Raw genomic sequence first — 12,827 nt, forward strand, 5'->3', positions numbered from 1 at the left:
CGTCGCTGGAGCAGGGACTTCTTCGAGCTCTGACCTTGGTTTCTTTCAGCGATGCCTTTGGGAATCTGGATGAAAGATTAGAAAGGTCAGTCATGTCAGGGGCAGTTCAGGCCACAGTTCCTATTAAACCGAGTGGGCCCTTTAACGTGCAAATAATTATAACAATTAGGAGTCGATGGTCGCCATGAAAGTCTGATTATGTTTCGTGATGAAGTTTTCTTGAACAGTTTTCGTGATTGATCTTTTCGTGATAAAGTCTATTCGTGATAAAGTATTTCGTGAAAAAGTTTTTCGTGATTAAGTACTGACACGGCCGGAATCGGTCGGATCATCATCATCATCATCATCAAATTTTTTATCCTATTTTTTTGCGAGGCTTAAGGTGATTTACAACCAGCGAGGCGAGACGAGACGAGGCGAGACGAGAATTGAAATTTATATGACGGCGCCCGCGATGGCCCGCGGCGGCTCGCGGCAAGGCGCGCGAGATTGCATACAAATTTCAATTCTCGTCTCGTCTCGTCTCGTTTCGCCTCGCCGTTCAAAATCACCATTAAGTCCACCTGTGTGACCATGCCAGCCTTATCGGAAGACTCAATGCATCATCAGTTAAAACATTTATTTATTTATTTATTTCTAATAAACATTACATCTATCATCTAACATGGATTGTGATGAAACTTAGTGCAGGTATTTTATAAACAACATTTTTTAATGTGATCTTTAGGAATACCCATGGGAACTTGATAAAATCTATGTACATCTAAGGATGAATTGGAAGGAGAGAATTTGATCTAATTGATATATATGGATAATGTAGGTAGTTTCGTGAACCCTTACAATGTGGGTAGTTGTGAAATTGGACCAGTGCATTGCAGTCTTCAGGCAACTTATATGTGGAACACCCCTTGTAGTGAGTTATTATAGTGGCGACGAGATAATCTAGGTATTTGCGTGAACAATAGTGTAAAAAACTGTAGTGATAGTGTTAAGTGTGAAATTGGTAAAGAATGGGTATTAAATTTGGGAGTTTGATGTGGCGCATGGATGCTGGAAAAACTACAAAAGATAGGTTTATTTTTTGTCTAAAAGCAAGTGAAATTGAAGAAGATGCAAAGAAAAAGGCAAATCTTTTGGCTGTATGCGGCCTGACTTATTTGATTTAATTATTGCACTAATATCTCCGACGGACATTGGTGAGATTAGCTTTAACACAATTATAACAAAATTAAATGATCATTTCCACCCAAAGCCTAATGAAATCATACAATCTTATAAATTCCATACCAGGCATCAAGAAGAGGGGGAAAAAATGAGGGATTATATAGCCCAACTAAGGAAATTGAGCATAGATTGTAACTTTAAAGATTTAGACAGGACATTAAGAGATCGCTTAGTATGTGGAATAAGAGACAAGGAAATACAAAAACGGTTGTTACAAACCAGTAAATTGGATACTTTTGAACAAGCGTGTGAAATTGCACTCGCTCATGAGGCTGCGGGTATTGATTCAACTTTTATCGCTACAACTTCTTCAGGTAGGACCAGTGGTGATGTCGAAGTTCCCATGGAAGTGAATAAAGTCATGAGTAAAAAAGTGGAGAAGCAGTTTGAGCGATTTACTTGTTTCCGATGTGGGAGGCCACACAAAGGAGCATGCAGGTTCCGATGGTCAAAGTGCAATCACTGTGGGAAAACAGGACACCTTGAAGCAGTTTGTTTAATGAAAAGTAAGGACGAAAACATACCAAAATCGAATTTTAATGGAATATATGAAGAGCTGTCTATCAACAGTATGAGACAAAATACATCGGTGCCCGCGTATATGGTCAAGATTATGCTCAATGAGGTACTAACAGATATGGAGGTTGACTCTGGTTGTGCCTTCACCCTGATAAGCGAACGGACTGCTGGGCGGATATGGCCTGGTTCGTTGCCCAAATGGGAAGAGGCTGAGGTTGCATTAAAGACATGGACAGATAATAAGCTATGTTTATTAGGGAGTGCCAGAGTGTTAGTACAATATAAAAGCAAAAAAAAAGAATTACCGGTTTTGGTTGCTAAAGGGAATGGCCCAAGTTTAATTGGCCGCAACTGGTTTACAGAGTTAGATATCCAGCTACAAGGGGTATACAATGTCATATTGGATAAACAAAGTTTAGATACGGATTTAAAAGATATAGTGAAGAAATACAGCAAAGTTTTTCATGAAGGGTTAGGTAAGTATACTGGCCCAGTAGTAAGTATTAGGCCTCAAGAAGGGTCAAAACCAATTTTTTTTAAGAGTAGACCCGTGCCTTTCGCTTTGAAGGAGCGAATTTTTAAAGAGATTGATAGATTGGAGTCAGAAGGAGTTTTGGAGGCTACCTCACACTCTGAGTGGGCAACGCCAATAGTGCCTGTGTTGAAGCAGGATGGCAGTGTGCGGCTTTGTGGGGATTACAGATCCACAGTAAATGCCGTGACAGTTACAGACACATACCCACTCCCTACTCTAAGCGAGGCATTTGCAGAACTACAGGGTGGAGTTATATTTACTAAGATAGATTTGGAACGAGCTTATACACAGGTCACAGTGGATGAAGAGACAGCGAATCTTTTGACAATCAATACACCAAAAGGGTTATACAAGATGAAAAGGCTTCCGTTTGGAGTAAAAGCATGTCCAGGGATATTCCAAAGACTAATGTCATCACTGCTGGCTGGCATTCCTGGCGTAGCGGTCCTACTAGACGATATTGTCGTTACCGGCAGGGGAGTCAAGGAACACAACATGAGGCTCGAGGAGGTGCTCGATAGGTTACAGAAAGCTGGATTACGGTTAAATAAAAAGAAGTGTAGATTTGCGGCTGACAGTATTCAGTTTCTGGGATTTGTTATCGATGAATGTGGTATTCACCCGTCTGAAGAAAAGATTCGTGCTATTGAAGAAACACCTGCCCCTCGCAATGTAAAGGAGCTTCAAGCGTTTTTAGGTCTATTAAATTTTTACGACCGATTTTTACCACATAAGGCTTCGATAGCGGAACCATTATACAGGCTTTTGAATAAAGATGTAAAGTGGAAATGGGATAAAAAACATCAAGAAACTTTTGAAGTTTTAAGGAAAATGATTTCGAGTAAAGATACCCTAGTACATTACGATGTAAATAAGAAACTAATTATTTCGTGTGACGCTTCACAATACGGCCTGGGAGCGGTACTGGAACATGAAATGAGTGACGGCAGCATTAGACCCGTAATGTTCGCATCGAGAACTATGAACGCACATGAAAGGAATTACGCACAGATCGACAAGGAAGCAGCAGCGATTGTTTTCGGTTTGAAGAAGTTCCATCAATTCATATGTGGTAGAAAAATTACTATCAAGACGGACCACAAGCCTTTGCTAGGAATATTTGACCCAAAAAAGCCAATACCAAATATTATATCTCCTAGAATGTTAAGGTGGGCACTTCTGTTAAATTCATATGACTATGTCATAAAGTATGTTGAAGGTAAAAATATCGGAAACGCTGATGCCTTAGCCGTTGGCCGACTCATGAAGAGACAACTGAGGAAGAATTTTCAGGGGTATTACTGATAGAAGAGACACCTGTAGAACTAGAGTTTTCTGCAATTGAGGTAGCGAGGTTAACGAGGAAAGACAAACTATTGAGTAAAGTGTTGTTTTGGATTCGAAATGGATGGCCATCTAAAACAGATACTGAATATAAGGTATTTTATCAAAAAAAGGACGAACTTTCGGTGTACAAGGATTGTATATTATGGGGGAACAGAGTGGTTATTCCAGAAATAATGAGGTCTAAGGTAATAGAAGAGTTACACAGGAACCACGATGGCATAGTTATTACGAAAGCGATGGCTAGGAGTTATTTTTGGTGGCCTGCAATTGATAAAAATATAGAAGAGGTAGTAAAAACCTGTAACACGTGCGCAGAAAATAGAAATATGCCACCTAAAGTGGTTCATCAATGGATAAGGCCGAATAAAGCATGGTCCAGACTCCATGTAGACTACGCTGGACCATTTCAAGGGAAGACGTTTCTTATATTAATTGACTCATTCTCTAAATGGCCAGAAGTAAAGATTGTACCAGATATGAGCAGTACAACATTAATCAAGATATTAAGGCAAATATTTTCTGAACAAGGACTTCCGGATACTATTGTAAGTGACAATGGCAGGAGCTTTACTTCGGAAGAATTCCGAAGATATTTAGACTCTGTAGACATCAGGCAAGTGTTAACTGCTCCATATCATCCAGCCAGTAATGGCCAAGCCGAGAGAACAGTGCAGACCATTAAGTCAAAGCTACGGAAGCTAACAACGGGAACCTGGGATGAAAGATTATCCACCTTGTTATATGGGTTACGGACTACACCTAACAGTGTAAATGAAAAAACTCCAGCCGAACTCTTAAATAATAGACATTTTAGAACAAAATTTGATAATTTAAACCCACTTTCTTTTAAATACGAAGAAAGAGAGGCGGAGATAGACAAAAACATGAATAAAAAACTTAGAGAATTTAACGTAGGACAGGCTGTATACATAAAAAATTACAACACAGGAACTCGTTGGCTCAAAGGTGTGATAGAGAAAAGGATTGGCACTTGCAGATATCTGGTAAAGTGGAATGATAAACTATGGATGAGGCACATTAACCAGATGCTCAGCTGCGGGGAGGGAGAAGGATCAAAGGAGTTGCCAAGAGAATCCAGTGTCAAGAATGATAGTAAAATCGAAATTCCTTCTCCTCGCCACTGGGCAAAAATAATTGGAGTATCAGGACCGCAGGACATTGTGATCCACCAAAGTCCACAAAGTAACCCAACTGTCACTAGTCAGAAAAGACCACGGGCATTTTCGCCATTGAAATCACCAGAGTCACCAGAATTCAAAAGACAGGCAATAGATGATGGTGATAGTAAATGGGAGACTTCAGGAGTGACAGAAGAGGATAGTGAAAGTTATTAGTCACAACCACCAAGCATGCATGATATTAATAAGTAATGTTAGGAAATATTAGGGTAATTTAGAGAAAATTAGTGTAAATTAGTGAATGTCAGTGCTTCGACTTTAAGTGTTTAAGAACTAAAAGAATTAGTGAGTGAACTCTCTTGTGGGGGAGGCATGATATATATGGACAATGTAGGTAGTTTCGTGAACGCTTACAAATGTGGGTAGTTGTGAAATTGGACCAGTGCATTGCAGTCTTCAGGCAACTTATATGTGGAACACCCCTTGTAGTGAGTTATTATACTAATATTTAAGGTATGCAAAGCTACTAAACAACTAGTGAAACTAGTGAAGTTAAACTGTAGTTATATAAGTTTTTGGTAAAAAAATCATTTTTCATACAAGCTTTTTTGCTGGCTGTACTTTTTGTCGACTTTATTTGCATTGTCACCCAAACTACATTAGCATACCAAATTTCAAGTCAATGGCCGGGCTACCAGGATGTCACTACCAGATTATTGTATTGTCATGCAATTTACATAAGTATGCCAAATTTCAAGTGAATCCGACTACTGGAAGTTGGTCGAATTTAGCTTACAAGATTTGACTACAGTACAGACATACAGACAACAGGACAGGTGAAACTAAATTAATATGTAATAAAAGCTTGTAATAAGATTAAATCAGTTCCACCTACCTCCGATGGGCCTGTCCACAGTGTAAGATATGTATGGTAACTCGGAGTCGGAGCACACACTGGCTCCTGGAGAGTTGTTGCCGCTGGCAGAAGGCTCCACTCTCCGCGATTCTATACACAAGACTAGATTAAAATCATATACACCATGTATCTTTCTTGAATTCAATTAACTTCGACAAAGTTCATTGATAGAAACTACCTGGTATATTGTAGACAATTGGGATTATAATGGCTCCATCAAACAATGCGATGATTCTGCCAATGTCAATGTCGAGGTTGGATAAGACACTGCCAGTCAACTTTAGGTTGAGTATGGACACATGATCTTCGGTAGAATACTAGATTAAATGTTTTGCACATAATTACGTAATTGTTTTAATTCTTGATTATCTTTTAAACAGTATTTTTATATGGCTTTCACCCTTGCTGTTATAGCATGATGTATTTTACCAATGTAGATGTGAGGACCACATGAGGCATGATCAACAACAGCCTTAGTGGGTGGTGAACAGGGCAATCGCGCAACAACCCAACAAAATTTTAAAAAATATATAGATTTTTTTAGCTATATATTAAAAAAAAAATCCTTTATTGCCACAACTTAAAATTACACATTGTTATAAAAATAAAAAAATGTGGGAGAAAAATAAAAAGTTTGGACAATGGGTCCCCAGTCTCAACATATGCTGGGCTTAATTTCCCGGCGCTGCTTTTCAGACTGGTCCCTGTGAGGATGGCCAGTCGCAGCACATCTCACATTCCAATACTGGATAAGCCATCACATACTATTCACGAAGAACAAAGGGCCTCACAGAGACCTGCCTGCTGGGCATGATGTTTGGTTTACGTATATAATATTTTGATTTAGGAGGAAAAGAAAGGAAACCTAAAACTGGATGGTATTACTGCTTGGTTACTTTTACTGATGGTAAAATCTATGTCTTTACTCGCACACATCTTTGGTCTTTCTCCCCGACCTTTATTCACTACATCTCTTTGCAATCATACTGCCCACTGTGATGAAAAAATATACAGTGCCGATTTTAGCACTTCCAGCGCCCCGGGCGAGAGTCCACGGCACCCCTAACTTTCGGGTATTTTCTAGAAGGTATACTGCTATAGGCTTCAACTGCCCCTTTAAGTCCGGCGCTGTGGGCGGCCGCCCCACCGCGCCCTACCCTACCGCCGCTACTGAAAATATAGGCAATCGGGTTGTCTCTTTCACCAAAGGCATCTTTTTCACTCCCAGAAATATTACAACAAACATGCCACGTGAAGTACTAGTATTACGGGCTTGACTGACCTGGTACATTGCTGACTGCTATGGTATGCCCGCGGCGCACCGGCGGCGCCCGCTGGGCCTTCTGCCGCGGCACTGACGACTGCTCAGACCCCATTGACGGAATGTACTCAAATAGAGAAGCAAATGGCGTGTGAAGTTCTCAATCCGCACTGGGCCCGCGTAGGAACTACCTACAGTCTACAGCAGTGGGATGTATACACGAAGGTGAATTATGAATGCACTAGGCAACACATACTCGATGTAGTAAGCGTAATAGGCCGGATATTTCCTAATATTTAACACATGGATAATAATCTAGTACGTAGCAATGACCTATGTATTGCAAAATAAAAAACAAATCAGTCCATAAGGATGTAATAAAAGTAATGCTGTACTATGGTAATTTTTCACACACGGATACTTCGCACGTTTTATGACTGACTGGACCGTTGCCCGTCAAACTATTAACAGTATGTTGAGAACTTAAGTTTTAGGTTACTATGAGCAAAATAAATACAATAATTATTATTTTGGTTTGTTAATAGACTTCTCACATAGTGAACCTGAGGAAACCACGATAAAAACATTGGCAAAATTGTCAAACAAATGTCATGATGTCAAATCGCACCCCCAGTACAACACTGCACTAAGTCAAAATAGCTCATTTTTCAGAATCGACGAAAAACCGTTATCCATGTTATTCAAAGTTATAGCGAAAGTGTCCTGAACGTTGCATGTGTAGAATTCAATGCGTATCTGTTTACAATAGTTCAGATGATTCTAACTACGTAGATAAAGCAATATAATTATAAGATCAGTCGAACTTACCTAAGTGAAGGCTGATCATAATTATGGGAAGCACCTCGTCCGAAATGATCCAGAAAACTTGTAGTCGTATATTCTTACGCTACTACGTTACCACAATATTTTAAAGTAAATACAGGAAAAAACGCCTCCTCTCTGTCATCCTCGTACGGCTTCCTGTTCCGTCTTTGATCGCCGCCATTCCTTTAAAGCTCTTAATCACAACCATTCAGGGCCTTTATTTTTATTGAATCTGAAATAAACTAAGATATGGGTTAGGGAGGGACTGGATCATTTCGGACGAGGTGCTTCCCATAATTATGATCAGCCTTCACTTAGGTAAGTTCGACTGATCTTATAATTATAGTTCAGCACCTCGTCCTCATGATCCAGAAAACTTGTAGATGTTTAAAGCAAACAGTTGTGATTAGTGAAATATTTAACATTTAATGTTAAAATTTTCAAAGAAACAATTTCTTCTCAAATATAAAACTAAAAATAAGCTACCTTAGCTTAATAAACAATAACAAGAGTATGTCTTGTGTTACTATTAACATAAACTTATAATCTTAAGTGTGAACTACATATAGCTCTCCAGAAAGAAGATGCATCCTGGACCAGTGGTCTGTTGTAATGTTTAGCAAACATATTTGACCCACTGGTCCAGCCTACCATCTTTCTAATAGTTTTGATGTTAACACTCTCTTTGACCGCAAATAAAGTCGCCGCGTGTCGCGTGCTGTGTGCAGAGAAGGTGTTAACATAATCAACACTTTCAATACAGCCAAACAGATTTATTTATTTAGATATTTAAATTTTCGTTAAAATAAAGCAACAATAACACAAGTCGGTTTTTTGTCTTGGCCAAGATATTATATGATCTAGAATACTTTTAATATTCTCATGTTAAAAAATATTATCTAACTTAATCAAGGATAATGTCTGCACTTTGTGTTCTAACAATTGCTAGAAAAGTGACACATTTTTTAGTTTTTAAGTTTAATGTTTCATTAGAGAACACATATAGTATTATTCAGATGTTTAAGTACAATTTTAGGGTTCCATGTTTCAGAGTATTTTGGAACATTGGGTTTAAGTTAAATATCCCTACAAAAAATCTCTATTTTTTTTTTTTTTTTTTAACTGTGAGTAAAATTAGTGAGATACAGATCTATACAGATCAGTTAAGAGAGGTATAAGTCAAGCCTTCTTTAAACTTTAAGGTATTACAAGGTAAGCTATTACATTTTAAATAGATGCATCTAATAGATTAAAGTTGTGTTTGTTACAAAACTTAATCCAATGGTTATACTATATAATAAATGTTGTCTCATCATGCCTTTAGTGGCTGATGCCAACATAATATCCATTGAAGACTTACTTGTGCCTCTCTTAGTGAGTGCTTGCAGGACAATATTGCAGCTTCAATATGAGCTGCTTGTGGAGGGGAGGGTGCACCCTGAAAGGTGATACTAACAATTCCCCTCTACCATAGACTGAAATTATTTGAAACAGGGTTGGGTGGGCCAATCTGGGACAATTACTATGCCTCTGTTCTGATATTTTCAAATAAATATAATATATTACCTATATTATATACTTTTTTTTTTTTATTTTGTAAAACAGCATTATAGAAAAAAGGTAGAGAAGGCATAGAAAAAATTGGTTCCATTTTATAGTATAGGTATCACAAGCCCAAGCACCAGGGTCAGGAAACCATGACACAAATTAACACAATTTATTATTTGCTCAACAAGCAAATAGGTGTATTTCTGGTTTTTCAAATATTTTAGTTATTGTTCTGAAGAAAGAGAAAGATAGCTCACACCCAGTCTAAGTTTTTAATTTGTGAGGCTTTGTCTGCAATATTGTTCTCCGATTGTACATCTGAAGCATAAACCAAAAACCCTTTCATCTCACAGAATTGCCAGATCTCTCGAGCAAACCGCATATAAGCGTGGATGTTGTGTGCCTCCAAATTTATTTATATATGCTATTGCAGTAGTATTACTTATTTGCAAAATAATTTCACAGTTGTACAGATCCAATGCAAGAAAATTCAATCCAAATAGGCTGCTAGTAATTCCTAGTGATTAAAATTACCATAATTGAATTCAGGACAACAGGTCCCCAGCCAGAGCCACTAGCATGATAGCATCAGAATATATTTCAAGTTTATAACAAAAACTTTATTTTTAGACAACTACGTTGAATATTATGCTTTCACCAAAAAATCATCATTTATTTGTTAATTAACATCTAGGGTTGCATTGAAATTCTTTCTACTATTAACTAAGGCCAGTGTTTTAAAAGATTCAAGAAATTTAGTATGGAGCCAGGCACATTTTAGGTACTGCTGGGTAAGATGATACCAAAATACCTATGAACTTAGCAAATTCACTAATTTTGCAACTATATTTCTTTATTAATTTAACAACATGGTCATAAATCGAAAAAATTGAAATTCTTTTTCTTTTAGAAAATTAAGTAAGTACTTGTCATATTTCTAAAATTTGGTACAAAACCTAGAAATGTATGTTATGGCAACAAACAACTCATGAAGGATGGTTGCTTAATTAATTGACATTTAGTTATTTTATTTTGACAACTTTCTGCATCATTTCCTATATACAGTATGTCATAAAATATATTGCTGTTAATAAGCCTTTGGACCAAAGGCAGTGGATAACCGGTTTCATAAGTTTTGTAAAGGCAACCATGGAGCTGTATTGAGTTGAGACCAAATGGGAGGCACTGGAATTTGTATAACTTTTCTTTGAAAAGAAAATATAACACGCACATTACATATATAACAATGAATTACATATAAGTCAAAGTCAAAATATCTTTATTCAATTTAGGCTATAACAAGCACTTATGAATGTCAAAACAAAAATCTACCACTGGTTCTTATACCGGTTATATAATTCAGATTCATATACCGGCAGTAAGAAGTAGACGTTTTCCAGTCTACTGTTGCTATAAAATAAAGCAATGTTTGTTCATAAATTTGACAGCTCTGTCCTATTATTATCCTCTAATTTAGGTGTTATGGGTTTGTTTAACTGTTTCAAGTATAGGAAACGCTTGTTAGGTGCCATTAGGCTTTATGATAAGAAAAAAGCTTGTCAAAAATTATTTATTACTATGTAAACATTCTTTGATAGCACCATTATCAAGTATTTAGTTAATTTTATTTGACAAATCAGCACCTTGAAACTGAGAAACTATTGTTTTTCAGAATGGAGGATTGAAACGGGTGGTCACCAAAGACTATGTATTTTATAACCAGAAATTCAGTCTAAAATAACTGAGTCTGTAGTGATTTGCTCCCATCTGTCTAGATAGTATTGGAGTCTACCTGACCTGCCTGGTTGACATTCATTGCCTGCGCTGTGGAGGATGCTTACTGCTAGCCGGACGCTGCTCTTGGGCTGATGTCTCTGGAAGTTGCTCTTGTCCTCGGGCAAGCTGCTGCTGCTGCTGGTGACCGGAGTGGAACTTTGTTACAATTATGTTTTGGTTTATCCTTTGGCCTTTACTGGGCATGGTGGGCTTCAAACTCTGTCAAGACATTTCTTAGCAGACTGGCTATATTATTATTATTATTTTTTTAATTGTAAAATTATTGCCAAACAGGAGACCTTCAATAAGACTGTTGTCCATATCAAATCTTTCACATAATTGTTAAGTCTAGACACAAGGATGTTTCATCAACTCTTGGATAGGTATTTCATAGTGCATGTAGCAAAGTAAGTGTGCTGAACAACTTAGATATTCTAAAATTTTAATAGTGTTTGGAATTTCCTTAATGACATTTGTCATTGCCAGTCCCACACTTAGTTGTCAGCTGTTTCTGTTCTTCAACTATATTGAAATATCGTTTTGAAGCATTGTCCAAGACTTTAGCTTTAGTTTCAACATTCTAGGCGGGGTAATGGACAATTAACCATATTTGCACTGAATGGTGTCCTTTGACAAACCAGTTTACAGGATGTTTTCCCCATCTAATGCAAGCTCATCAGAGAACAGATTTTCAATTTTCGGACCCAAAATTTTCATAACAGACTCGGAGAGAGGTTCACTTCCTCGGGGCACATCTTCCGTTTTCTCACCATAGCTGGCGCCCCCCCTTTCTGAATTTTTCTAAAGATACTTCTTCCACCATCATCCCAATCTCCCTTAGATCTTCTGGGTCTGTCGCTGTAAATGCAATGAGCATATTTGTCAGCCTTCCAGTATACACAATATATAACGTCCACACGGTAGACCTCTCGTGAATACTCGGGACTATTGTGTATACGTGCATGTGCATAACGTGCCACCGGTAAGCCTCTCGTGAATACTCTCGGCACAGCAAACATGCAATTGTCGTGATAATCACAACAAAATCGGCCACTGGCATGCCTCCCGTGCATGCTCTGGACTCGAAGAAATGCATAAGACATGCTGTGAGTTGCTGATAAACCTCTCGTGAATATTCTGAACTCGAAAAAATCTAACCTCTAATAAGATAGGTATTGACTTAGTGGTATTTCATCGGATGGTGTACAGTTTCTCGATGAATTCTTCAATTTAACCTGTTAGGTATCTGAAAATTTGATAAGGTTGATGGTTGTTTATAAAACTTACGTGCACACTGCACGTGTTTCATCATCATCAGAATCCGAGTTAGACTCCGAAGCATATTGCACCAATTTTCCTAATTTTCTAATTTTAAACAATAAATCTGCTTTTGTGTATATTTTCCTTTTGTTCATTTTGGCTAGTAATTATTCAAAATATATAAAACGAGCGACGAATATGGTAACGCTTTCGCACAAAAAAATACAATGGCGGCGATCAAAGACGGAACAGGAAGCCGTACGAGGATGACAGAGAGGAGGCGTTTTTTCCTGTATTTACTTTAAAATATTGTGGTAACGTAGTAGCGTAAGAATATACGACTACAAGTTTTCTGGATCATGAGGACGAGGTGCTGAACTATAATGCATATTTTGACTTAATTCACTGTTGCAGAGTGATAGAACGAAATAATAAAAAATATTTCGAGTACGCGATTTATACTGATTAATTCTGAAA

At 37.7% G+C, this 12,827-nt stretch overlaps 1 protein-coding gene and 1 long non-coding RNA gene across 4 annotated transcripts in view; one reads left to right on the top strand and one right to left on the bottom strand.

Annotated features, from left to right (window-relative positions):
* LOC141443957 (fatty acyl-CoA reductase 1) overlaps positions 1 to 12,827 on the top strand; it is a 97,075-nt gene that overhangs the window by 36,410 nt on the left and 47,838 nt on the right. The window lies entirely within an intron of this gene.
* LOC141443958 (uncharacterized) lies at positions 7,770 to 12,727 on the bottom strand. Its single transcript, XR_012453099.1, has 2 exons — positions 12,378 to 12,727; positions 7,770 to 8,008 (listed from the first exon to the last, which is right to left on the bottom strand). It is a non-coding gene; the product is annotated as an uncharacterized lncRNA (long non-coding RNA).

This window comes from Choristoneura fumiferana, chromosome 28, assembly GCF_025370935.1.
Source record: "Choristoneura fumiferana chromosome 28, NRCan_CFum_1, whole genome shotgun sequence".
Classification (NCBI taxonomy): domain Eukaryota; kingdom Metazoa; phylum Arthropoda; class Insecta; order Lepidoptera; family Tortricidae; genus Choristoneura; species Choristoneura fumiferana.